At 43.2% G+C, this 24,745-nt stretch overlaps 1 protein-coding gene and 1 pseudogene across 6 annotated transcripts in view; one reads left to right on the top strand and one right to left on the bottom strand.

The window, feature by feature from the left end:
* Positions 1-24,745, top strand: part of Enox1 (ecto-NOX disulfide-thiol exchanger 1) — a 547,589-nt gene that overhangs the window by 93,808 nt on the left and 429,036 nt on the right. For all 6 annotated transcript variants that reach the window (XM_034498830.2, XM_076930694.1, XM_076930695.1 and 3 more), the window contains exon 2: positions 17,345-17,416. The gene's annotated coding sequence lies outside the window, so the exon portion shown is untranslated. The remainder of the gene's footprint in view (positions 1-17,344; positions 17,417-24,745) is intronic.
* LOC117705202 (small ribosomal subunit protein uS19 pseudogene) lies at positions 12,106-12,878 on the bottom strand (annotated as a pseudogene).

Below are 24,745 nucleotides of genomic sequence, written 5' to 3'. Positions count from 1 at the left end.
TCACCATTCATGATACTCAGAAGGTCATTAGGATGTGCTGCAGATTAGATATATGTGTGAGAGAGGGCTTCCTTTTTTTTTTTTTTTCCAGTCTTAATTTGTACACATTCTTCTCTTCCTTTGATTCTTTAGTTTTAGTGTCCTATCAGGTAAAACTGGTAAAGTCCTTTCTTTCTGGTCACTTTGGTTCCTCAGTGTTAAGTCTCAAAGAAATCCGGGATAAATGGCTGAGGTACCTGTGTAACAACATACCAAAGCAGATGCTGGCCAGTCCCTCTCAGCATCACCAATACCTATTAGAGTCCTGGCTCTTCTCAGCACTTCTCACCCTGCCTCCTACCCTCAACTTTTCCAGACCCAAGCTTCACTGCCCTTCCTGCAGATTCTCTGATTCCTATATAACCTCATCCATGGTTGGTGGCTTCTCTTTCAGTCCCCCTCTTTCCTCTCTCTTTTTTCCCCACTCTGCCCCTTTCTCTCCCCATGGTCTGGTTGATTCTCTTGGCCTGATTCAGTCTGGGCCCTTCCAGATACCTTTAGCTGTTCTCTTCCTCATATCTACAATAAACCTTCTTCGTACCCAAACCCGAGAGTAGCCATGTCCTCATTTTTCACTCACTCAGTAACAGAGATACACTCATCAAACACAAGAGTCAAGAACCCTACATTTCCTGACTGCTCTTATCAGTCATTAAAGCGTCATTTCTCAAAGAACTTCAGGCACAAGAAGACAGATGCATCAATAACTAGAACTTAAGATACAAAAAGATAGACATGTTCTGGTGAGAGAAATATGGTTCCTGGTGTGACATATATGGAGTAGGTGACATTTAACGTGCCCATCCCGTACAATAATCTAGGTTTTTGCAAGTGAGGTTGTTTCCTGCTTAGATAGGTGTCTTAATCATTGGCTTGAAGGTCATCTCTGGAAAGACAAAAGAAGAGATCTTTGTCCTCAGTGTTTTGTGACAGGTTTCAATGATTGACACAGAGTGGAAATCTCACACATATTCCTTGATTTGGGTTAGTGCCAGAAGCATGACATTGACCCTGAGTTTTTCTAATAGGAAGTAAAAAGTGAGATGGTAAAGTCAAAATGTTCAACTCTGTAGAAAAGCAAAAGGTTGTCTTTTGTCTTGTAGCTCTTTGTAGCTACTAATCATCTTTGAAGAAGTTACTGTTTGCTGCTTTATCCTGGGATGAAGGGAAATCTCTCAGGAAACCAACTGAGGTTGGTCTATTTCTTGCAATGACTTTTCCCTGGTTCTGTTGTCTTTGACTATTGGTTTTGCATCTAATTATGAAGGGCTGAACTGAACTCAAAAATAGTCAGCACCATTAGTGTAGTGAGTTCAGGTGAGACCTAGCAGTCAGGGGATTCAAGGGCCTCTCTTTCTACAGCTGGGTTTTACCCAGGCCTGCTTCTGTCACCAGGGAAACACAGTAGGAGAGTCCCTTCTGGATTCTCCCTTTTTTTTCCCACCCCAGATCCCCAGCTATAGATTATCCCAAGGCCACTGTAAAGCTTGTGGCTCTCAGAGGTCTTCTGACCTTGCATAGCATCACCAAGAATGGACACCTACAAGAACCTAAGAGTTAGCAGCCAGTTATCAGAGGAAGCTCTCCCCCAAAGTGTCTGCCTTTGGCATTGGCCCTGTTTACTTATTTATTGTTAATAATCCCAAAGATGAAGGCCGAGGCACCTATTTCATTTGATGTCCCACATTCTCCCTCTGAAATTAAGTTTGTTTTACTAGCTAAAAATTTTAATCTCTTTAAAAGCCAGGCTTTATTTTATAAGCCTGGCAACTAGCCATTACATGAAAAGTTCTCCATGGGCCCAAAGCAGAACATGTAAAATGCCATTTCAAGTGCCAAGTTCTTTTCTAATGCTTCTTGTTTGCTTTTACAGGATTTTGGAAGTAGCTTAAATCTAATGGGTTCCCTCAGGATCTCAACTCCTGTTACATTTACAGAGCATTTTTTCCTATAGGCATCTGGAGATAATGAGTTGCTGTTTCTGACTTATTATTATCATCATCATCATCAGCATCATTGTTAATTATTATCATTAGTAATCATTTATTAGGAACTACGAAAGGTTGGCTCAACTCTTCAAACTTTGAGTGTTTGCTTTTTCCTCCTGTTTTGGAAAATACTCTGCTTTTCCTAATGGTGATTTTCACGCAAGAATAACATCGCTGTCCTAGCTAGCTTTAACTGTTAATTTGACACAGCCAAACTGTCAACTTGACCTTCTGACAAGGCAGTTCTAATTGAGGGAATTGCTTGATCACAAATTGTCCTATATGCTGGTCTGTGGGTTTTTATCTTGATTGTTAATTGATATAATTGGGCTCACTCCACTGTGGGCACCACCATTCCCTTGGTAGGTGATCTTAGCCATTATGAGAAAGCCAGCTGCACATGAACCTGGGGAAGCTAGCAAGCTGCATTCCTTCATGGTTTCTACTTCAAGTTCCTACTTGAGTTTCTGTCCTGGCTTCCCTCAGCAAGGAACTATAGCCTGGAAGTGTCAGCTTATCCTCTCCTCCCCTAAGTTGCTCTTGGTCATAGCATTTGTCTCATGAAATTAGAACAATCTATAGTTGCAACTCCCCCAGGTAGCTGGACTGTATTAGCACCAAAAGAAAGATAAAGATAATCAGATCCATGAGGGTAAAGGATAGTGCTGTCTGGAAAAAACACACCAAATATGGCTCCAATAAGCCAGCTTCATGTATGTTCAGACTGTTCAAAGCATACATCTATTTAGACCTAGACCATGGAACTAAGGTATTTTTAGTAGCCCAAATTCACATGTTCCTGCTGTGGAAGCTAGTGTGGGAATGTAGCCAGAGGCTCTCCCTTCATTATACTCAGTTCATACATTTTAAGCCTCACATGGAGAAGCAAATACACCATACTCGGTTCCAGGGAAAGGGAACAGGGAGGGTTGGAGCAAGCAGAGCTTTTCTGCTTGCTTTTTGCTTCTAAATGTTTGCTTTAGATTCTTATCTTTAGGGCTCTAATATAACAACAGAAAAGCACATCTTCAGGGTCTGTTTTGCATACATGACTCAAAGAGTCTGGCTTTAGAACTTTAATTTTCCATGTGGCATGGATGGCTCAGCAGAAGGAAACATGGCTACATGGGCGGCTATTGACTGGTTTGCGAAGCATGCAGTGGAGGGGGACCTTTAAGAACTGGATATGATGGCTGGCTGACCAACTGGGTGGGCTGTTGTTGGCTGCTGGGGTAGCAACAGCATTGGCAGCAATGGGAAGCCCATTTCTTCTTTGGAAAAGCATGCTTTGAAGTCTGTTTTAGGAGAACTGTATCTTAAAATATTAAATACTTTCTCTACTAAGCATAGGCTGAAAGAGTGGCAGTGAATTCCATAGCTATCTTTTTTATTAAAGGGCTCCTGATAGTGGGTGCGTGCGTGCGTGTGTGTGTGTGTGTGTGTGTGTGTGTGTGTATGTGTGTGTGGTCTGCTTATAATTGCAATCTGGTGTCCTATTATTGGATGGGCAGGACTTGTCCAAGCATAGAAAAACTTAATTTCAGGCTTAGCCAGCAATGAAGTTAATAATAAAACATATTTATTGAATTTAAAACAGCAAGATTCTTGCTAATTCATTTAAAACTATTTCCCAACATTGTCTTCCCAAGAGAAAAATTTATGTATCTGCCAAACGGGAGAAGGGCCAGGCTGATGCATTCCCTTTGTCCTGCAGGAGGCTGCACAGGATGGACGGGTCCAGCTTCAGCTTTGTTTGTACCATTGTACAAAACGTGTGACCAAGGCAGGTCTGTTTTAATGTTTTTCATGGATAAAGTAAGATAATTAGATCAGGTGAGCTCTGAGGGACTTTCTACAGCTAACAGTCTATTAAAACTGAACATGTAAACACTAAGAAGAGATACACTGATAGGAAAGAGTAAGCATGGGAACCTGAGGCTTGAAGAAACCATTTTCTGAGAGAAGATGCTGACTCCTCTCTCTCTTGCAGGTCTTCCCCAGCCTATCTCATGATTATGAGAAGCTTACAAGTCTGCCTACTGTGCCCCTGTTCTCTCTTGTCTCTAGTGTTTGTTTATAATTCTCAGTCACTTCCACCTTCCTGTCCTTCCCTGTCTTTAAGGTGTAGTTGGGATTTTTCAGGATGATGCAGGAATTATTGGTGCAACCTGGAATATACCTTTTTGGTTTTTTTTTTTTTTAAATTCTATTTCCTAGGATTCTTTTTTTTTTTGCTATTGTTTCAGTTTTACTAACTATGAAAATGATTTATTTTTGCTTCTGGGTTGTATGTTGGTGATGATAATCATGATGGTGTTAACTCACACCTAGGACTTCTCCCTAATGTGCTCAGCTGTTCTTAATGAGTCATAACTCAGCTAATCCTTATGACAATCCTGTAAGAAATTTACTCTACTAATAACCATATTCCTATAAGGACACTGATTCAAGAAGGGTAAGTAACTTGCCAGGTTTTACACATAAAGCATAGAAAAGCTAAGATTCAGTCCTAGGTAACTATTCTCAAATGCCAGTGGCTCTTAGACACTAGGTCTTATTGGGTTTTCTCTAAAGCAAATGTGATGTATTTTATACCCTTTGGAACTGCTGTAGCACTCAAGGAAGGCATACTTTGTATAGAACTGAATTAAAGAAATCCCACCCAATCTGGACACCATAGCTGAACATGTCTTCCTGACCAGGCTTCCCAGGTCTCAGGTTTCTTGGGAGAGAAAATCTGTACCCATAGCACTTTCAGGTGTGCATGCTGAGCAGAGACACATTTATGATCTGAAGGTGCCTACTTCCTCTATGTGTGAACTTTATGAATAAATTTCATCTGGTAGTTTCTAGTTTAACAAAACAAGGTTGGAGTTTAAGGAGGTCCCATTGAGTTTTGGTGCAAAGTCTTCCTTACCATTTGCACAGAAGTACAGGTGAGTTAATAAGCGAGCCAAGTGGAGACTGACAGGGCAGATGGCACAGAAGGCCACTGAGAACTGTACTTAGTTATTAGAACAAAAGCAGCCTGTAAGGTTCTGTTTGCCTGAGTACTACTGATTATTTTGGGATACAGGAAGCTTTTCAATTATTAAGAGCATATGACAGGAAAGAAAGATCAATATGTTTATACTCCTAGCTCAATATTTCTACCTTATTGGAGGGGTGTGTGTGTGTGTGTGTGTGTGTGTGTGTGTGTGTGTGACAGAGAGAGAGAGAGAGAGAGAGAGAGAGAGAGAGAGAGAGAGAGAGAGAAGCTAATACTTTTTATCTTTGTTGCCATCGTACAAAGTTAGTATCTTCATAAAATATATTGTTTATTCATTATACTTTCTCATACCATACCTATCTGATAGTCATATTCCCAGCAGTTCCACCATCTGGAAACACACACACACACACACACACACACACACACACACACACACATGCTTTTAGAAATAATTGAGCCCAGTTGCCTTACTTAGTAGATGAAGAAATACAGCCTCAAGCCAATAAAGGGCCTAATTTAGGATTAGGTAAAAGTCTCCAAATAGGAAACAGCAATTACACAATTTGTAGACTGTTTACTCTGTTCATACACTTTGTGACTATTTTTGAGAACTTGTGTGTGTGTGTGTGTGTGTGTGTGTGTGTGTGTGTGTCTTCCTGGAGAAGGCAGACTTCACTGGCCAAGGGGAGTTTGTGGGGCTGTTAGGAAAAGCATGTCTGCCATGAGGCCACAGTTGAGAAGCACCTGGGAAATGTTCTTATGTAATTCTTTGACGATGACAGTGGTATGAACTTCCTTCCTGGATCTTCAGCTTCCAGGGGAAAAATGTTGCTGACCATGGAAGGAAATGATATGGGAGAGCATGACACAGGAATCTGGTAGCATTCAATTTGAACAAAACTAGTGGTTTCTTGTGAGTGTTGTTGTTTTGTTTTGTTTTTTTTAATTCAAAGAACGCCTACTTTTATTCCAGCTTCAGATCTAAGGTTATGTTGATAGCCATAAATCAGAAAAGAATCTTCTTTCTGCCTGTTGTTTTAATGTAGTACTCAGGAGAACAAAAGAACATTTTGAATGCTTTCAGATATAAAGAATATTGGTGCCTAAAAGAGTGAGCTTCAGTTCTCTGAGGTGTTTACCCCACAGTCATTGTCATTCCCTGGACACCTGCTGGGAGTGACAGCAGCTCTCTAGACCATGAACAGACAAGTTTGATGTTAGTGCAGGGAAAACTGTCAGTGCGAATCAACTTGATGTTCAGCCATTCATTTTAAAACAGTGTTTTGTATATAGGAAATACCATAATCTGATCAAGGGGGTTGTTTCTGTAAGGGGTCATGGGAAATGTGAGAAAATGGGGCAAGATAAATAGCTTACATGTCATTCGGTCATCTAGACAGTGTGTCAAGTCTGCAACTTCATTTTTATTTGGCAAAGTATTCAATATTCAGTATCCTTATTGCTTATGGAGATACGTGGAATCAGGAAGTGAGGTCATTTAGCCCTGATGACATAGCTGGCAAGCAGCTAGGCCTCAGTCAGTCTAGATCTGAGACTTTTCAGCTCCGGATAGATTTTATATGTACCTGGTGCCAGTGGCCATTCATCCTCCAGTTGACACACAGTGTATGGATTCATTACTTTTCTCATGGGTGTGACAAAATACCAACAAAGGCAGCACAGGGAAGAAGAGTTTGTTTTGGCTTAAGTTTGAGGGTCCAGCTCATCATCTCAGCAGAAATCCTATTTTATTGTGTCGTCAGCTCTGAATTAGAGAAGTCCAGATGAGTGAAAGCCATAGGAAGAATTCTCCACAAATGACAATGAGGTTATGCTATGCAATACCTACAGTGAGTTGAAAAACTCTGAAGCCCAAAAGCATTTTCTATACCTAGCCACTGAATATCATCACAGCTAAGTGGCAGGGCTCCTCCGTGGATGGGCTGTTCACCCTGACAGTCTCCTCCCTGGATGGGAGCCATGATGTTCTACTGATGCTGTGTCCACACATTACTAGCCCCCACAGGACATCACAATGCACGAAACATCGAGATGCAAAAGTGTCTATTATTTGACTCCATCATAAATTGAACCACTATAAATGAAAGATCATCTATTTACAAAGCCAGAACAAAACAGGTGAATGGCGCACCCAGGAAAGCACAGACCCTCAATAAGATCATGGTTTTGAATGCAATTTCTTCCCCCATGGGGGCACTGTACAATTTGTCATCGTAAATTTCTTTGTTTCTAGATGTATCTAAGAGTACTTGTGCCTGACTGTGAGAATGGAAAGACAAAAGAGATAAATGGTGCTTTTGACAAGAGAGTTAGTGTGTGCGACTTTACAGGTGCTTCACACTATGTACCAGTGTCTTCATAGTGTCACACAAAGATAATCGGACATTCAATGTGGGCTCAAACTGTGATGGGAAGAGAGAAACGGTGCTAGAGGGAGGTGGCTTTCATTGTAAAGGGTGACGAGGAGTAAACATCTTCCCTATTTATGACCACCCAGCTCTTTCATTGCCAGAGGTAGGTGCCTTTGCACCTGGCATCCTTTTGCTCCCAACAAACCCATGAGGTGACTTTGAGATGCCCCACTGTGGTGCATCGGTTTCCATCTCGGATCCTGCCTTTATGGTATCTGCTCTGCTTTCTTTCCACCCTTCCTGTTTGTGTGCTTGTTTGTTCCCAGGCCTCTCAGCCACACCCTCTCCCATGTTGCCTTAGTTCTTCCCAAGGATCAGGCTCTTTAGCTCAGATCCGGTGTCCGGGATAGTTCCAGTTCACCCTCACTCTCACCAGCTGCTGTTCTGGCACTGTCTTTGCCAATCCATCTCTCTGCCAAAAGAAGAAAGAACATTTTAACATTGGAAGCAGGTAGACTTGGAAACATTTATGTCCCCCAGTGGTGCAGCAGTTTCGACAGGGCAGAATACGGGGAAATATGCCCTGAATAGAGACTCGTGGCTTGAAATCCTAAGAGCAGTTTCAGAGGATGGCCACCTGATGGTTCCTCTCACATCAGAGCAAACACCAATTCTCATGAAAGCATTTGGTTAAGACCATCAGGACAGAGGAGATTGAATAACTCTCCTCATTTACATGAGTGCTGCATGTTTAGCCCTGAAGAACAACTTTTCTAATCTAGACTAGAGGTCAGTGTGCAACTGGCCGGGCTTCTCTAATTCCTGTCCCCTGGGGCCCTCTTCTCGGAGTCTTCTCAGTCCAGTTCCTGTGGGAACCAGTAACTGTTGTCCTCATGAGGAGCTGTTGGGAATATGGGCAGAAAGCTGCAGAGAGAGTTGTACAAATCAACCGGAAAGCAGACAACCCCTCATACAGAGGGACAAAGTGCATGACTCACAGGGCAGAGGCACCTCCCCCCCACCCCCCAATGTTTCCTTTCAGACTACACAGTGCCATAAGGTGGGCGTCCTCAGAGCTTCTGAGGAACAGCTGGCAGGTGAGAGATGCAAGGTTTTATTTAAAACTTGTCCACATCCACGTTGTGTGTTGACAAGACAGTAGATAGTGTTTGCTTTCTTCAAAATGAACTGAACAAGCCTATGCTATTAACATGTTCCAGGTTAAATCTGTCTCTCCTATAAATATTACAGAGACCGTTGTTCTTTTCCTAAAATCTGTCCAAGTGGTTTTATTTTTGTTTTTGTTTTCTGAGACAGGGTCTTTATATGTAGCCCTGCTGTCCCACACATTACCATGTAGGAGAGCCTGGTCTGGAACTCACAGATCCTCTTGTCTCTGTCTCTCTAGTTGCTGGGATCAAAGATTTGTGCCTCTACGCCCAGTGTGGTGGTGGTGTTTCCTCTTCCTCCTCCTCCTCCTCCTCCTCCTCCTCCTCCTCCTCCTCCTCCTCCTCTTCCTCCTCCTCTTCCTCTTCCTTCTTCTTCTTCTTCCTCTCTCTCTCTCTCTCTCCCCCCCCCCCCGTGTGTGTGTGTTTGCACTTGTACATGTGTGAAATCTGGGGAACAATTGTAATTGTCCTTCAGGTATTCACTGTTTCTTCTGAGACAGTCTCTCAGAGGCCTGAAACTTACCAAGTAGCCAGACTAGTTGGCCACTGAACCCCAAGCATTCCTCTGAGCTCTGCTAAATTCTCAGATACCAAGGGCATACCTCTACACCAGGCTTTCCACTCAGGCTCAGGGGATTCCAGTCAACAAAGGAAGCATTTTAATGACTGTACCATCTCCTCAATCCTGTTTTTATTTCTCTTTCTGAGACAGGGTCTTGCCATGTAGTCCTTGCTGAACTAGAACTGTCAGTGAGGACCAAGCTTGCCTGGAACTCGAGTCAATCCCCCTGCCTCTGTGTTCACAGTGCTTACATTAAAAAAAAAGTGTGCTAATAATGTAGGCTTATTCAGTTCCTCTAGTGTTCTCTGAGAAAATAATTGGTAAGAGTTTCAGGTGACGGTATATATTCAAATCCCATGGGGCCACTGAGTCCTTGTGTGTATCCTTCCCCATATAGATTTTCCATCCACGCGTTCCCCAGGAGGCCTTTGTATGAGCATGTGCAGTAGAGACCTGTTTTGATAATTAAAATGTCTATTTAAAAACCAGTGTCACACTGCACCTTAATATTTGATTTTCTCTCTGTGAGGCTGGCTTTGGTGTTAATGATTTTTTCATTTCTCTCAGCCACATTTTATGGATTATTTAGCTAGCATATATGGCAGGCTGAGACAAAGGAAAGTGGCAGAGGAAGGTGGGTAGCCCCTCCCTCCCCAGCACTCACCTCATGCTGGAAGGTCCCAGGGCACCCTGAGAGAAATGCGGAGGTGGAGGTGTGTGTGCTCCCATGGTGTCCTTGGTGAGGAAGCCTGGCCTTTTCCTCCTGTATGGCTGCTGACAGACTGCCTGTGAGATCTTAGTAAGACTCTTCTCATCCTCCTCAGCCTCCTTCAAGTTTCCGGAGACAGGGATGAGGACAGAAGTTTTTTTCTCTCTATTCCCTGAGAAACTGGTGAAATTATTTAAAGTTTCCTTAGAATCATGTGTGGTGCTGCAGGCCTTTAATCCCAGCACTTGGGCGGCAGAGGCAGGTGGAGCCCTGAGTTTGAGGCCAGCCTGGTCTACAGAGGGAGTTAGCCAGGGCTACACGGAGAAACCCTGTCTCAAAAAGCTAAGAACAAAACAAGACAAAACACTCAAAATCACTATATTGAAATTACATACATATGATCACATATATATGCATATATAGTCACACACATGTATATATATGTACACACACACACACACACACACACTGTGTGTGTGTGTATGTTTATACCCCCTGGAACCAAGGAAGTGTGCTAGTTATCTTGACACAAGCTAGGGCCATCTGGGAAGAGGGATCTTTAGTCTAGAATATGTCTTCATCACACTGCTCAGTGGGTAAGCCTAAGGGCTGTTTTCTTGGTTATTGATCAGTGTGGGAGGGCACTGATCCTCTGTGGACAGTGCCACTGCTCAGCAGGTCCTGTGTTACAGAAGCAAGCTGAGCCAACCATGGAGAGCAAGGCAGTAAGCAGCGCTCCCTCATGGTCTCTGCTTCAGTTCCTGCCTCTAGGCTCCTGCTTGGTCTCCTGACCAGACTTCTCTCAAGGATAGACTCCCATGGGGACAGGTAAGCCAAATAAACCCTTTCTTCTCCAAACTGTTTTGGTCTTGGAATTCCTCACAGCAATAGACAGCAGACTAGAACAAGAGAAGATGAAGCATAAAACGAGTTCCCTGACCCATCTCCCCTCCGCAGCATCCACACTCATAGGGCAGATGAGGGTCCCTTTTTGGGGTTGCATATTCAGGACATTTAGACCCATCAATGACACAGCTAACACTGTGGTGTCATATGAAATAGTTTCTGATCTTAAAGCTTCTGTGGTCTGCTTATTCATCTGTCCTCCTCCACAACTTTTGGCAACCGTCACTGTCACATAGCTTATGTAGTCTTCTGCATTGACATTTTTGGTTGTGAGTATGAGTTCAGAGTCTTTAAATGAGCTTCAGAATTTTGCTGTTTTTTTCTTTTCTCCCTCCTTGGCTTGACTTTAAACTTACACTGTATTCAACTAACATCTTTGGTTACATCCCTATGCTGTATCTTCTTCATATCACATACATGCCTCTGATGTTTTCATCTTGTTATCTGTCTCTCCCACCAGAACTCCAGCTTAGTGAGAATGGAGTTCCGGTCTGTCTTGGGTCCAGGTGTTCTCACCATATGCACCAGAACAGTGCTTCTGCATAGTAGGTGCTCAGCACTTACGTTGTAAGAGCTGCACGCAGTGTGACCTGGACATTAATTCCCTTTGGCTCTAGTCTTCTCTCCTGCTTGGTTTTAAAGGTGACAAACTCTTTTATTCATTTTGCTCCAGATTTCCAGATTCTGTTCAGGGGATGAAGCAGACATTCATGTTAAGTCACCAAGTCTGGGAATTATTTCTTGTTCACCTTTGGCTTCTGAAGCTCCGTGGGTTGTCCTCTGAATTTAATGGGCCCCAGGTGAAAGGCAGTTTGAAGCTTCGGTGGGAATCAGTCACACGGCAAGAGAGAAGGAAGGCAGTAGAAAATGATTAAGGGAAAGTAGCAGAAAAGTATGTTCTAACATTTATTGAGTCGCACATTGTATTCAACACTGTGTATAATATAAAAAGTGAATTAGGGGACAAATCTGATATAAAATGGGCGAGCACACACAGCACACAGCACCGCAGGGATGAGGGCTTTTCTATGGATGTTTGATTCATTTACCAAACGCAGTCTGATCAAAATATAGGCTCGTTCTGGAGAGAAATAATACAGTCACTGTTTGTGGCTCAGTGGTGCCCCTGGGGCACAGAAAGACCAGCAATTTCATTATTGGGTTTGTAAGTAACTTTCTTTAATGCTAACAGACTTTTCTGGGAAGGCCAAACAAAGTGAAGTTGAGTTAATGTTCTCATTAAAATGTTAAAGAGGCCTTATTCATGAAGGACTGGAGTTGTACTTGCTTTATCCTTGTAAACTCTGAAAGTACTTGGTGATCTCTTACAGAGGGTTCCCCTGGGTCCTCTGTCACCAAAAGCCTTGCTTAAGCAGGTCTTGGTGGCTCTTGGGCATGGAGAAGTTGGTCCCCTGTAGTGAGTCTTCCAGGGGGATACTGGTGATGGAACATTGCTCTCTTCCAATAGAACCTGCTTGGATTGGGATGAGAGTAGAAGTGTCTAGAGTTGCTGAAAGACTGATGAAGCTGGGTATTTGTGGATGACAGTTCTTCCTGACTCTGCCCTAACTCAGCGCCGCGGTTTACAAACAGTAGTAGGACTTCGTAGGTAGTGAGTGCAGATGCCAAGCATAATGCAGATTTTATTTCTGGAAAAAAAAAATGTTTTCCAGAGTCCTTATTGGTCAGAGCTTCTTGAGAGGGATAAAGCAGGGAGGAGCGGGTGTCACCGATACCAGGTCAACCGTGTTTTACCGGCTTGCAGGTGATGGAGAAGTCACCCAGGTAGTGGCTGATCATCTCTGGTTTGATTTCCACCTGGTTGAAGGTCTTGCTGTTGTTCATACATGCTGCCTACCATCTCTGGCAGGATTATCTTGTCCCTCCAGTAGATCTTTACCACCTAGGGCTTTTCCATGGGCAGTGCCTCCTTTGTGGCTTTTCTTGGTGCTTTGATTAGCGAGTTCTTCTTCCTCCGCAGGCCATGGTTCAGGTGCTGCTTTTGTTGCTTGTCGAGCGACCATGCGCTGTACAATTGCATCAGCTGCCCATAGGACACACCGAGCAGATGGTCCAGGGCCACACTGCGGTAGGTGGAACTTGAGGAAGTTCCGCATCTTCTTTTCCTCCGCTTCCGCCATCATGGAGGCCGCTCGTGGAAACTGTTTTGTCATGATTGTTAAATAAGACTGAAATTGTAGAATGGTGTTTTTCATACAAATAGGAAAGCATACTACTGGAAAACTCAAAATGAAATTTAAGGAGAATCAGTTCAAACACCCCACTTTTACTCTAAATCCATGTTGGTAGAAAGCATCACTTGTCTGATTGCAAATGTGGGTCTCATGGTTTGCACCTGTGACAGTAAGTGGCAAGAGTAGTTTCTATCTAGGGAACCGTCTAAAGTAGCATAGCGGGAGAGAAGTCTAGCCTAGGTTCATGGCTGATGTTCCTTAAACAAAAGACACAAAAAGAAAAACATAATTTTTTTTTTTTAAAGTTTGTATGTCATAGTGGAGACTTCATACAACAGTGACCTCAAACAGTTGCTTAGCTGGGTGGATTTTGATGTTACCTATTAAAGAAGTAGTTAGTTGTGGAAAAAAAGGTTTGAGCAAAGGAGTATGATCTACTGGCAATGAATGGAAGGGGGCATACAGCTGCATAAGCTGCTCATAGGACACACCCAACCGTCTTCTTGGTGTCTCCATTTCTTTGGCCCCTTTCATTTACATGAAGAGGGTTTACTTCTCAGGTGAGGGGCTCCTGATCTGCTTCAATAGGTCAGGAAAAATCTTTCCCAAGTTCTAGTGACCAGATTCAGACAAGAAGGGCATGGAGGGATGAAGGCAGAGACCTTCCTGCCTCCCACTGTTTTCTCAAATGCTGTGTCAATGTGTTGGGGGGGGTCCTCAGTGTTTGTTAATGTGTTTGGGGGGGTATGTGCCCTCAGCTTCATTAACTGTAAGTAAAACTGATGAGCTTTAAATATTTAATTCCACCTAGATTAGACTTGGGTTGAAATATGTACATCCTAGGAGCTTCCAAAGCATTTTCTTAAAAAAAAAAAAAAAATGAACTTTTTGTCCATGTGAGTACTGAGCATTTGTAAACTGTTTCCAGTGTGAGAGCCAGACATTGTGGGTTCTGACAGATGATCCTGCCAGGTGGTTGACTCTGTCAGCTTCTGCATTGCATTGGTGTAGGGGTTTGATGCTTCCAGCCCAATGCCGATAAAGATGTTAGTGTGAAGAAGAACCGCTAATAATTTCTGTGGTACACCGATGCTGCAAACTGAGAAACATACTTTTAATTACAAAGCAATTCAGAGTGACATGTACCAAACTTCCAGGCGGGTTCTTTGACTCTTGGTTGATTGACAGGGAGTCTGTCTTGCGATACTGCTCACCTGGCCCCTGCCTCCAGAGTGTGGCCTCTCACAGTTCTATCTGGCATGGCTCACTTATTATCTACTTATTATCCAAAGTAGGGATCCAGTAGTTGATGCGGTCTGTGGAGCAAGTGTATTCTGGTGAGTTTTCTCTGTTGACTGGAAAATGCCGGTGTGTTGTGTTCAGTGTGTGGTGTTCAGTGTGTGGTTACTTTCCCCCCCACCCCCCGACACTGAAGAAATGTAGCTGTGTGATGAGCCTTGGAGAGCTGAGCAAACCCTCCTGCAAACACGACAGGATTTACCAATGTACCACAGGACTTTGTATGACTTGATAACATTTGTCTCTTTTTTAGATTTTTTTTTCCATTTTCACATTTGATGTTTGAATGTTAGCTGTCACATCTGACTGCACAGTGTCCCTGCCCAAAGCGATATTTCCCACTCTAGTCCAAGTTGCATGCTTGATCCTATGTTGTGTTTATAATTAGATGACAGTGCCAGAAACCTAAGGCAAGTTTTCCAAGACCATCAGTATGAATTAGTATTTTCCTAATCTAGGCTATCTTAAAACTTACACCCATCAGGGTGTTGACTGCTTGGTTTCTAATCCATTTATCACCAGATATTTAGGGATCATAACTTATTCCAGGGGTGTGTGCACTGTGCCCAGGGACTGAGATACAAAAGGTCAGCAAACCAAATTTTGTCTGAGTTTTACTGCTAGTTCACAGGTTGAATATATAAGAGTGAACTACTTAAAGAAAGCTCAGATTGCTTCTCAGCAATTTAAAGACTATATGTGAGGTTGCCAAATCACAGCCTGCGCTATGGAGTTCTCGTTAAGTGCATTTGATATGAGAAGTAGTAGCAGGCATTTCTGTATTACATACAACCTTCATCTATTTGTTAAGCTGTACCTTGGCAGGCTTCCCGATGGGACAGTAAAGGAGGCTTCTTGTGTGGTGTATTGTGTCTTTGTCAGGCAGCACTTTTTGAGCTCCTGCCGGTGTCATTGAGCTGCCTTGTACAGGGGATGGAGCAAGCTGCCCTCATCCCAGGAGGGTCTGGGGTCTGCACAAAGAAAGAGAGATGAGATTAAAGACAGGATTGCTTTCATGATGCACTAAGGCAAAGGCAGAGAGTGACTGAATCCCTTTGCTTAGTATATGCCACCTTCTTCCTGCTTTTAAGCACAATAGCTAAATATTCTAGATTTGTCCTATATTTTTAAATGCCAAGAAAATGCTAAGCTTTCACATTTTTAAAAGTCTCCCTGCTCCAACTGTTGACTTGGCTGTACAAGTTAGAAGGATCTGAGAAGTCCACATATTTTGTTGACATAATAGAAGAATCCAGCATTGTCCCCGTCACTGCTAAGCTCTGTGTTCAGCAGGGCTGACTGCATGCTAATAGCAGCCACTCAGCTCTGTGAGAGGCAAGAGGGCATAGAGGAAGAGAACAAAAACTGGGAATAGCAGAGGGAAAGGAGAAAGTGGAAAGGATGCACAAAGGATGTCTGATGTTTCCACTTTCTCCCTCCCCTGTTCACAGAAAGACATGGTAATGAAGCAGTCAGTTGAAGGCTGGTAAAGAGAGACCAAGGCAGGGATAGGAGGGCAGCCGGAGGTGGAAAGGGAACCAGAGAAGCCAGAAGAATAAGTGAGGGGGAGGGAGAGATGAGAACTATGTAAATGCAGGAAACAGAGATGGCAGTGCACGCTTTGGTCATACTGAGAGTCCTCAATTGGTCCCAGTGGTGCATCTAGCAAATAGCCAGTGTCCCTTGTGGAGGACATTTTTCTGACTTTTGTATTAACTTTAATGCGATTCCCTTTATGGCTCCTGTTTGACTGGCTGAGGTTTCATTGACACTCTCTGTGATCAAATGGCATGGAGTCACAGTTCTGTTATCCCTTGCTGGGTGCCACAGACTTCTGAGTCGGTGCTTCCTGCATTTGATGTTTGCTATTCCTCCTTGTCTACAGGTAGGAGAGTTAAAAGGGGGGAAAAGCATACCCCAGGGCTGCCACGGTTACCGCTCATGCATACAGATATTCAAGAAAGCCGAAAGAAATGTAGGAAGTCACAGTCCAATGTTTTCTCAAAGTAAGATAGTTGACTCTTTCCTCTCTGGTTTAGTTATGTGCTCTGACTTCGCCATACACTGACCATTCTGGAGGATGTGATTTTGTCATAAGATTCATTGCAGCATGCCTTCCTGACAGCCGGCACTGGGCAAGGAACTTTCCAGGTGGGCATGCATACCCACTGCATACCTTCCTGTTAGAGCAACCATGCCATTGTATGTCTGTTTTCCATCTTTTGACTCTTTGGATAATATTGCTTATAGTTGAACAGCTTTTTGATGTTGCTCACAGTTATTCTATGTGTCCTGGAAAAGGAAGGGGGTTTATGAAGCAGCAGAAGGTTTTGGAGGGGTCAGGAGGGCCATTTGTCCTCAGATTTACACACTTGCCTGTAATGAAATTATGGGCTCCACATCTGGGAAACTCCATGCTATGGTCCTGGCAACCAGAAGCGTGATGTTTGAGGGGCTTTAAAACCAAGCTTCTTAGATTTCAGTGTGCATGGAAATCATCCAAAGGCTTCAGAACTGCAGATTTTACTGCTGTATGTCTCTCAGTGGGCTCTCCATCCAGGCCGATATTATTGAGTGTTAGACCATGCTCAGAAAAAGAGGGCTTTGAAATCCTTTCTGGGAAATTGAGTTTTAGTGTCTCTCTCTCTCTCTCTCTCTCTCTCTCTCTCTCTCTCTCTCTTCCTTCTTCCCTCCCTCCTTTTCTCTCTTTCCTTAGGATGATATATTATTATTATTATTATTATTATTATTATTATTATTATTATTATTATCTGCCCCTCCCACTTTAGGTACTACTGACGCCCTGGCCCTAACACCAGACTCAATGTGCCCAACTTTAACAACAAGGGCTACTTTAAAGCAGAAATATTCTGTGAAAGATGGACGGCTCACAGGCTGTTTATGGCGAGCCCTTCACAGTTATTGATTGTTCCCAGGTCAGCATGGTGCAGAGCCCTTCCGCAAGGGCATTCGGTTGGAATGGGCTGGGGATAGAAAGGGCAACATCCAGGTCAAGTTCCTCATGTGAAACCTTGCATCTGCTTACACATGTTCAATCAGCTTGGAAATTGATTCCTGAAGTTTCTTCTAACATCATGGCCTTTGTTTTCCAGGTCCTTGGCAGCCAGCATGATAGTGTATTGACACCACGTGGAGGAGAGAGAGAAAGAGCTCACAGCGCTCAGGTAAAGGAACGTTTTGTAGGGCACAAATGATGAGCAGGACTTATGTCAGGATGTCACTGTATCCCATGGCCTGACATCTGTCTCTTAGGTGTATGTTGCACGGTGGTGTTTGTTTCGGGGTCAGTGATATAACTGACTCACGGGGCATCTCCAGGAGGAGGCTCTGCAAACCAAATGTGCTGAAACACAATAGCCATGGGAGACCAGGGACCATTTTCTACACAGTAAATGTAGAATTATTACTATTCTCCCTCCTTTTTACTTTCTCAGAAATCTGTCTTTTCAACATTAATGTAAATATGTAAATACCGAAGACTTTAAATTAAGGTCTTTGCCTCCTTATCTGAAGTTATCCTTCTTAATTTTGTTTGATTTTTTTTGTTTTGTTTGTTTTTGTTTTAAAGGCATGCCTCACAACGTTAATTTGCCCAAACAGGTCACTAAGATTAGTTTTCCATTAATGTTGGCTGCCTTCTTTTCTTTCTAATCGTCTTTTTGGAGGATTAAACGTCCCCACTGGAGACAAAGCATCTCTTTCTCATATGGCCTTTGTAACTCTCACATAGATGCAGAGATCTGGTTAACTAAACGGAGGCTCCAGTTAGAAACGACCCCCATCAGAAGCCATATTGACCACGGCACTTTGTGTTGCCAGGTTTGTTCTTTGGTAATTTAATCTGTATCACTGTCTCAGATCTTGAAGCTGTGTCCACAATCAAGGCGGGCTCAGAGTTTCTTTTTGGTGTGGTGAGGAAGCATAAGTTCCAGCTGGAGATTCTGTTGTGTCAGGCTTGGCTTATAGATGGCACATTCTGCCCACTTCTTTTTTCATCATATTCCTTCTATGCCTGTCTATCTTGGGGTGACTCTAATGGCTCACTTTTTAAAATTAATCATTCCCTTTGTTTTTATCTCAAATCTCACTTTCCTGTTATCCCTCCACAACCCCCCATCCCACATCTGCCCTCTCCTCCCTCCACTCTGCCTTTATGAGGGTGCTCCTCACATACCCACCTTCTCTGGCCCCACTTCTCTAGCATCCCCATACTCTGGGGCATCAAACCTCCACAGGACCAAAAGGCCTCCCCTCTCATTGAAGTCAGATAGGGCCATCCTCTGCTACATATGCAGCTGGGACCATGGGTCCTTCCCAGTACACTCCTTGGTTGGTTAATGACCCACTCTTAACTTTGTCTTCACTAGGGGCTGCAGAAATAAATTTGGGGACTTTTCTACCTGTTCTAGCTCCCAAATAAAGATGTGGAGACCTAATATTTATTATGAGCTTCAGCACTATAGGTGGGCAGCTATTCTAACCTTCATCTATTCTAACCCTCATAGCTGCCTACTTCCCAGACGTGTGGCCCTTTATCTGTCATCTTAGTCTTGTCCTGGCTGCTCCTGCTTCATTAGTGGCCTCATGGAGATTCCCCTGGCTATCTGCTCATGATGACTCTTCATGGAGCACCCTCAAGGCAAATCTCTTCTCCCTCTGGTTCCTCACCAGGGACCCCTCTCACTGGGACTGGAAGTCCTGCCTTCTCTCTCCTCTGCCCAGCCATTGGATGATCAGCTCAGTATTAACCAATCAGAGGTGATGGAAAACAATTTTTACACAACACTGAGACAGGAGATGCTTGACAATGTCAGTATCTGAACTGCAACTAGAGCTCTGGTCACAGTCATCAGCATCTGAACACACAGTGCACAAAACCATCCCCCAACAAGGGGTTCTATTTCTAAAGCAAGTTACACACAGATGTGCAGGACTTCTGATTCTTTTAGAGGGACACAATTCAACTGAAGTACTGTCCAAGGGGGACTTCTCTTGGTATCTCCAAACAAATTTAACACTCTGCTTGCTGCTTAATATTTTATGGAAGGAGTGAAAGACCACATCCACCAAACTGAATTTGGAAAAGCAAAGCCCACTTATATAAGAGGTCTGCAGGCGTCAGACCCACTCTTAGCTAAGGTGAACTCTGTTCAGTACAGTCCAAGTTAAACAACACTGTAAAAATAGACAAGATGCCTCTTTGAAAAAGTTATATAGAAAGTGAGTTGTAAAATGCGTATATAGCTCCTGGCGTGAGTGGTCCTTGCTTCTCTGCTGGCATCCAGGCTGAACCCTCATCCATTTGCAGGCTGCCTCCACCAGTCCCTCAAGACGTGTCTTTGCAGCCAATCCAGCATGGTTTAAATCATAGCTGGGCTAGTCTTCCTTCGCAGATGTTTCGCTTTGCGCTCATTAAGTCTAATGTGCTGTTTCCTAGCTCTAATTCATAAATGCTATCCCGAGGTGGAGCTGCCCTCACAGCGTCTTCTCCCACTTCCATGCTCTTTCAGCTCAGAAGTGATCAGAAGTCACCCTGTTAGCATTCAGATATGGGCATCAGTCAGACAGTAAGACACTGATCCTCAGGTAGAACTTAATGTCTCTGTTTACTCTTAAAGATGTTTGTTTGTAAAATCTTCACGGCCCCTTAGCTCAGTGATTTTTGTCTAAGTCTGCGGGTGTAGACAAAAAAATCAGCTACAAGAACTAAGAGGAAGCCTCCTGCCGAAAAGAGAAAATGGCTGGGGATGTGTGGGGGTGCAGAGTTTTCTCTCTGGAATGAGTGGACAGATTGGGAGACCTGTGAGTTCTCTGATGCTCAGGATGACTGCTCTATGGAACTGTTTTAAGGCGGTAGGCCATAACTAGATATGAAAGCTCAAGGTTCCTGAGTGCCTACTCTGCAGGACCATTGGAAGGGGTTCCGTGCAGGCGTGAGAGCCCACAGGAGTTTCCATGTTCCTCAGGATCAGGGTGAAGATGAGGAGGAGGGCCAGGGTGAGGGTGAGGGTGAGGGCGAGGGTGAAGAGGAGTCTGCCCCATGGCAAGCCTTGGTTCCAACAGAACTGGATCTCTGAGCTGGTGGCAGGTAGTGCAGTGTGAAGTGGAAATAGAAATTCATGTTATCCTCTTCCCTACCAATGTTTGTCTTTAGGAAGTTGGTAAATCATACAGCAGTTATTTATGGTGCATGTGATGTGTGCGGGCATAGTCCCACCGAATGACACCGAGGAATGCATAGCTTCATCTGGCCTCCACAGCTGCTGTCTTCAAGACTTTACTGCTGTTGATTTAAGGGCTTCTGTAGCTTTCCATGTGCACTTCCCTTGTTTGATTGGTTGAAATGTCTATAGGTCTTTCTTAAAGTGAAAACAGTCAAATTTGCTTTAGTCCCGCAGTGATCCCATCAGAGTGATGGCGGGATTGCCCAGTGTAGCTGCTTATTGAGCCCAGTGAATAGTTACCTGCTGGTTATTAAACTCTGACGAACTGGGTGGTGAAGGACTGCACTGTGCACCACTGAAGCAGCAATGTTCTAGTAGTTCTCATTTTAATAGCTAAGTCATTTCCTGTGGATGGACCTTGGTATACCTCTGATATGGAAATAGCCCAGCAACAAAACTGCAGGCCCCTCTAGCATTTAAACCCCAGTTATCTTTGTTGCCTAGTCTTTTCTCTCCTGCTGTTTGGCATCCTTCAGTTTCACTGATCTAAGATTTGAGAACTTGGGCATAGGACTTTAATAGGATACTAATATTTGTTGCTAGTTCTGATTTTATAAACCAAGCGGTCATTTTTATATTCACTTAGCTAATGATTAATTTGGTGGAGTTTAAAAGACAAACCTCTTAAAGGTTACTTATTGTATTACAGGAAGTATCCTATTTTAAACAGGTGTTTTGTCTTGGGGGTAGTTTCTCACTATATAGCTCCTGCTGGTCTTGTGCTTGCTGTGTAGGGCAGGCTGGCCTTGAACTCAGAGAACGAGTGCTTTGGCTTTCCCCATTCTGCCATTCTAGGCATGTGCCAGTGTGCCAGGCACAGATCATATTTTGAGTCAAGTTTTTTATCAAAGCTTCGTATGAAAATTTTTGCACATCATAAGTTAACACTGGGAACCTAAGCATGTGCTTTCTGTAGGTTTGTCTCTCTTCCATGGCACCCTCTTTGTGTCATTTAAAATCTATGAGCTAAGTGATCTGGAGCTGGAAAGTTAAAAGTGGAGAGGTGAAGAAGAAAGGAGGGCTTCTTTCAGAGAACTCAGGAAGCTCAGAATTTGGCAGTCTCCTCCATCTCTTGCTTTGTCTTGCACGTAGCTAGCACAAGGGTTTGTCCAGTTCCTGTAATTCATGTTTTTACACTCTCCCTTGACCACTCCCCCTCCTTCTTCTTCCTCCCCCCCTCCTCTTCCTCCTTGTCCACATCCCTTCTCTTCCTCTTGACTCTTGGTAGGCTTTCGTCACTTCCCCTATCGGTGCTTATTAGTTCATTCATTCACTTATGCATTGCCTTTCTGTCATGTACCAAAAATTGCTCTGGGAGAAAATGTTAAGCATGTTATCATTCAGACGATGATGGACAGTCGCCCAAAAGCCATCGGTGTTATGCAGCCATATACAACACATGTTTTCTAGACAGGATGCAGGCCGGTGAAACTGGCTTGAGGGAGTTCGGGGATGTTTTTATAGAGAAGATCATAAAGGACTGGAGATTGGAAGGACAGAAAGACGCTGCCATGTGGATGAGCATTGTGGAATAAAAACCATTCCAGAGGACAAGAGATGGATCCGCAGGGAGCTGGGGGTTCTGTGTCCTGCATGTTGTTAGGATATCCCTGGAGCTTACAGAGGGAAGGGGAATGGGTGAGGCTCTATAGGACGGTGGAAATCAGATCTAGCAGGTCCTTTAACACACAGATGAGCCTGCCCGTCTGTCTCGTGATGCACACGGCGGTTGCTTTCCATGCGTCCTGCACATTGCAGGAGGCTGACAGTTCATGAGGGCATTTGCGCTCTTTCTTTCTATTCCTCAACTCACTGTTCCCAAAGGAGACACAGGCCACCTCTTACTGTTAGTCCCTCCCTTAAGTCCTGTGCTAAGGGAGACTTTCCATTTCCCAGGGAGCACTTCCTACCTGTCCTTCGAGATTTCCCATGATTTGTATTTTTTTATGGAAACTTTACTCCTGTGTGATTTTTTTTTTACCCCTTCTGAATTCCAGGATAACTTTAATGACATCTCAATCAAAATTTTCATCTGCTTCTTTGAGTCACAAGTCATTTTTCCAAATGCGCAGTACGACACCCCCATGCCGAAGGGGAGGGCTTGCTATCTTCCGTGTAGCCTGTCTGTGTTCAAACAGCAGCTTCTTGTGTCTAACAGACAGTGTGCCCAGAGAATGGAGGGAAACAGAGTTCCTGTAATTTGTGAGGCTGTTACCGTGATTGATTAGTTGTCATGGGGAAGATGCAGCGGTTAATGTGCTATCCATATGCAGCTCTTGCAGGAAGAATAACTGTCAGTGGAGGCAGAAGGGCTGCATTGAACAAAAGGCAGGCGTAAGTGCAGAAAGGATTGTGGGTTTAAGTGCAAATCAGATGAACTTTCCTAAGGTTTAGACATGGGAAGAAGAGGCTCAGCTATTAAGCCACCTGTAATTGTCTCTGACACGGAGTGACAAATGACTCTACAGGTAAAAGCACCTATATTGTATTAAAAGTATAATAGGAAATGATCTCTGGAAAACTTGATTCAATTTCAGCCTTCTCAGTTACAGACCTGGAGACAATCACAAACTCAAAAATGTATTTATGATGCTATGTTGCCCCTGAGCTCAAAAGACCATAATCCTATTACATGAGATTTTGAAAAAGGGTAAACATGAATAACTGCAGAGAGATATTGATTAGAGAAGTAATATGAACAGGACTAATGGAATTAAAGTAATTGAGGCAATATTGGGCCTAATGGACCTTGCTCCCTTAGTGCCTTTCTTCCGCTTTTGCATTGAGTTGGCTCCAAAGTCGATGGGACTGTGTGCATCCATCGGAAAAAGGCATGATGGAAGAATGAACGTCGCTGTCTATAAAAAAGATCAATGTGTTGTTCTTACGGAAGAGCATCGGTCACTCTGTGAAATCACAGAGTGATTTTTTTTTTTTTTTGCTTTAGTTTATAACATAACGAAACAAAGGACGAGACGAGACTATGCCTTAAACATAGTAAGTCTTAGCAGATATTTCCTGAGTTGATGGAAGGCTATCAAGGATTTAGTTTAAAAATGAGTTGGTGCAAGGCCCGTGGTTAGTACCAGTTCCCTGTGTTCCCTTGTCATGACAGCCCATGTCTGCAGTACTGTAAATGTGCATCACTCAGTCTCATTGATTCTCGCTCTGAAATGACCTCTCTCACACTTCTCCTGAGGGCAGGCCAGGCCAGCCTCGGTGACCTTGCATCTCTGGCTCATTAACTGGCTTTTTGAAAATCCTGACTGTCATAACTATGCTGCACTAAGAAATCTTTTACATTTTGAAATATCACTTTAATGATAAAACCCCCTTTTTAGGAAACATCAGTACTTTCTCCTTGGCTACAAGGCTCTGAGCTTTTTGTACTTTAGAATGAATTTTGTATTGCGGTTCATTAAGAACTTTGCCACTTTTTACACTTAAATTAACCTCCACCAATGCCTACCCCTATAAGGGTAACAGATTTTTTTTAATTGTATCACTGAAGTTTAGATATGTACATTGTTCTACTTAGAAGTCTTCTGTATGCATACATACATACATACATACATACATATGAATATGTACCTGTGTACATATGTACATACAATTAAAGCCAGTTGTCCTTCAAGCAATAGTGATTTGGTTACTGTTTGTTTGTTTTTTGTTTTTGTTTTCAATGTGGTTAGAAAGAGTTATTTCAACTGAATGAGTGGTGCTGGGGCCCAGAGAGTCACAGGTACACAATACCAAAGTTGATTTACCTGCAATAATTTCAATAACAATGGTGTTTTCAACATCCTTAAAAGTATAACTTTAACACCTGAACATCATTCAAGTATGAAGTTTTCTATCTCCTTTCATAAGATGGTAGAGAACTAAAGTATTTAAAAAACATCTCAACATCTTGATGATCTACTTTGGTGAGAAATGGAAAATCTTAAGGCACACAACAGCTGTATTTTGTGTAGAAAGGTTTTTCTTGCTTATGTGAAGAGGCCTGGTGCATATAGTCTGCAATTGTTGCATCATAGTCTATACATGCTGCATGCTCTGCAGAGAAATGTCTGGAACCCTGAGTTCTCAAGACAGAATTGAAGTCTTTTCTCCTTTGCGTTGGCTCTTACCATCCCGTTGTTGTTTTATCTGATAGTTTTCTCCAAATGTCTTCTTTTTGGCCAATTATCAATTCAAAGACCTTTTTCCCCTTTGATAATGTGTACTTATTTCCCAGAATGCACAGCACATTGTTAGGGCAATGTGATG

The sequence above is a fragment of the Arvicanthis niloticus genome, chromosome 3, assembly GCF_011762505.2.
Source record: "Arvicanthis niloticus isolate mArvNil1 chromosome 3, mArvNil1.pat.X, whole genome shotgun sequence".
NCBI lineage: Eukaryota > Metazoa > Chordata > Mammalia > Rodentia > Muridae > Arvicanthis > Arvicanthis niloticus.
The sequence above is the reverse complement of the archived record's forward strand: the minus strand, read 5'-3'. Positions and strand labels throughout refer to the sequence as shown.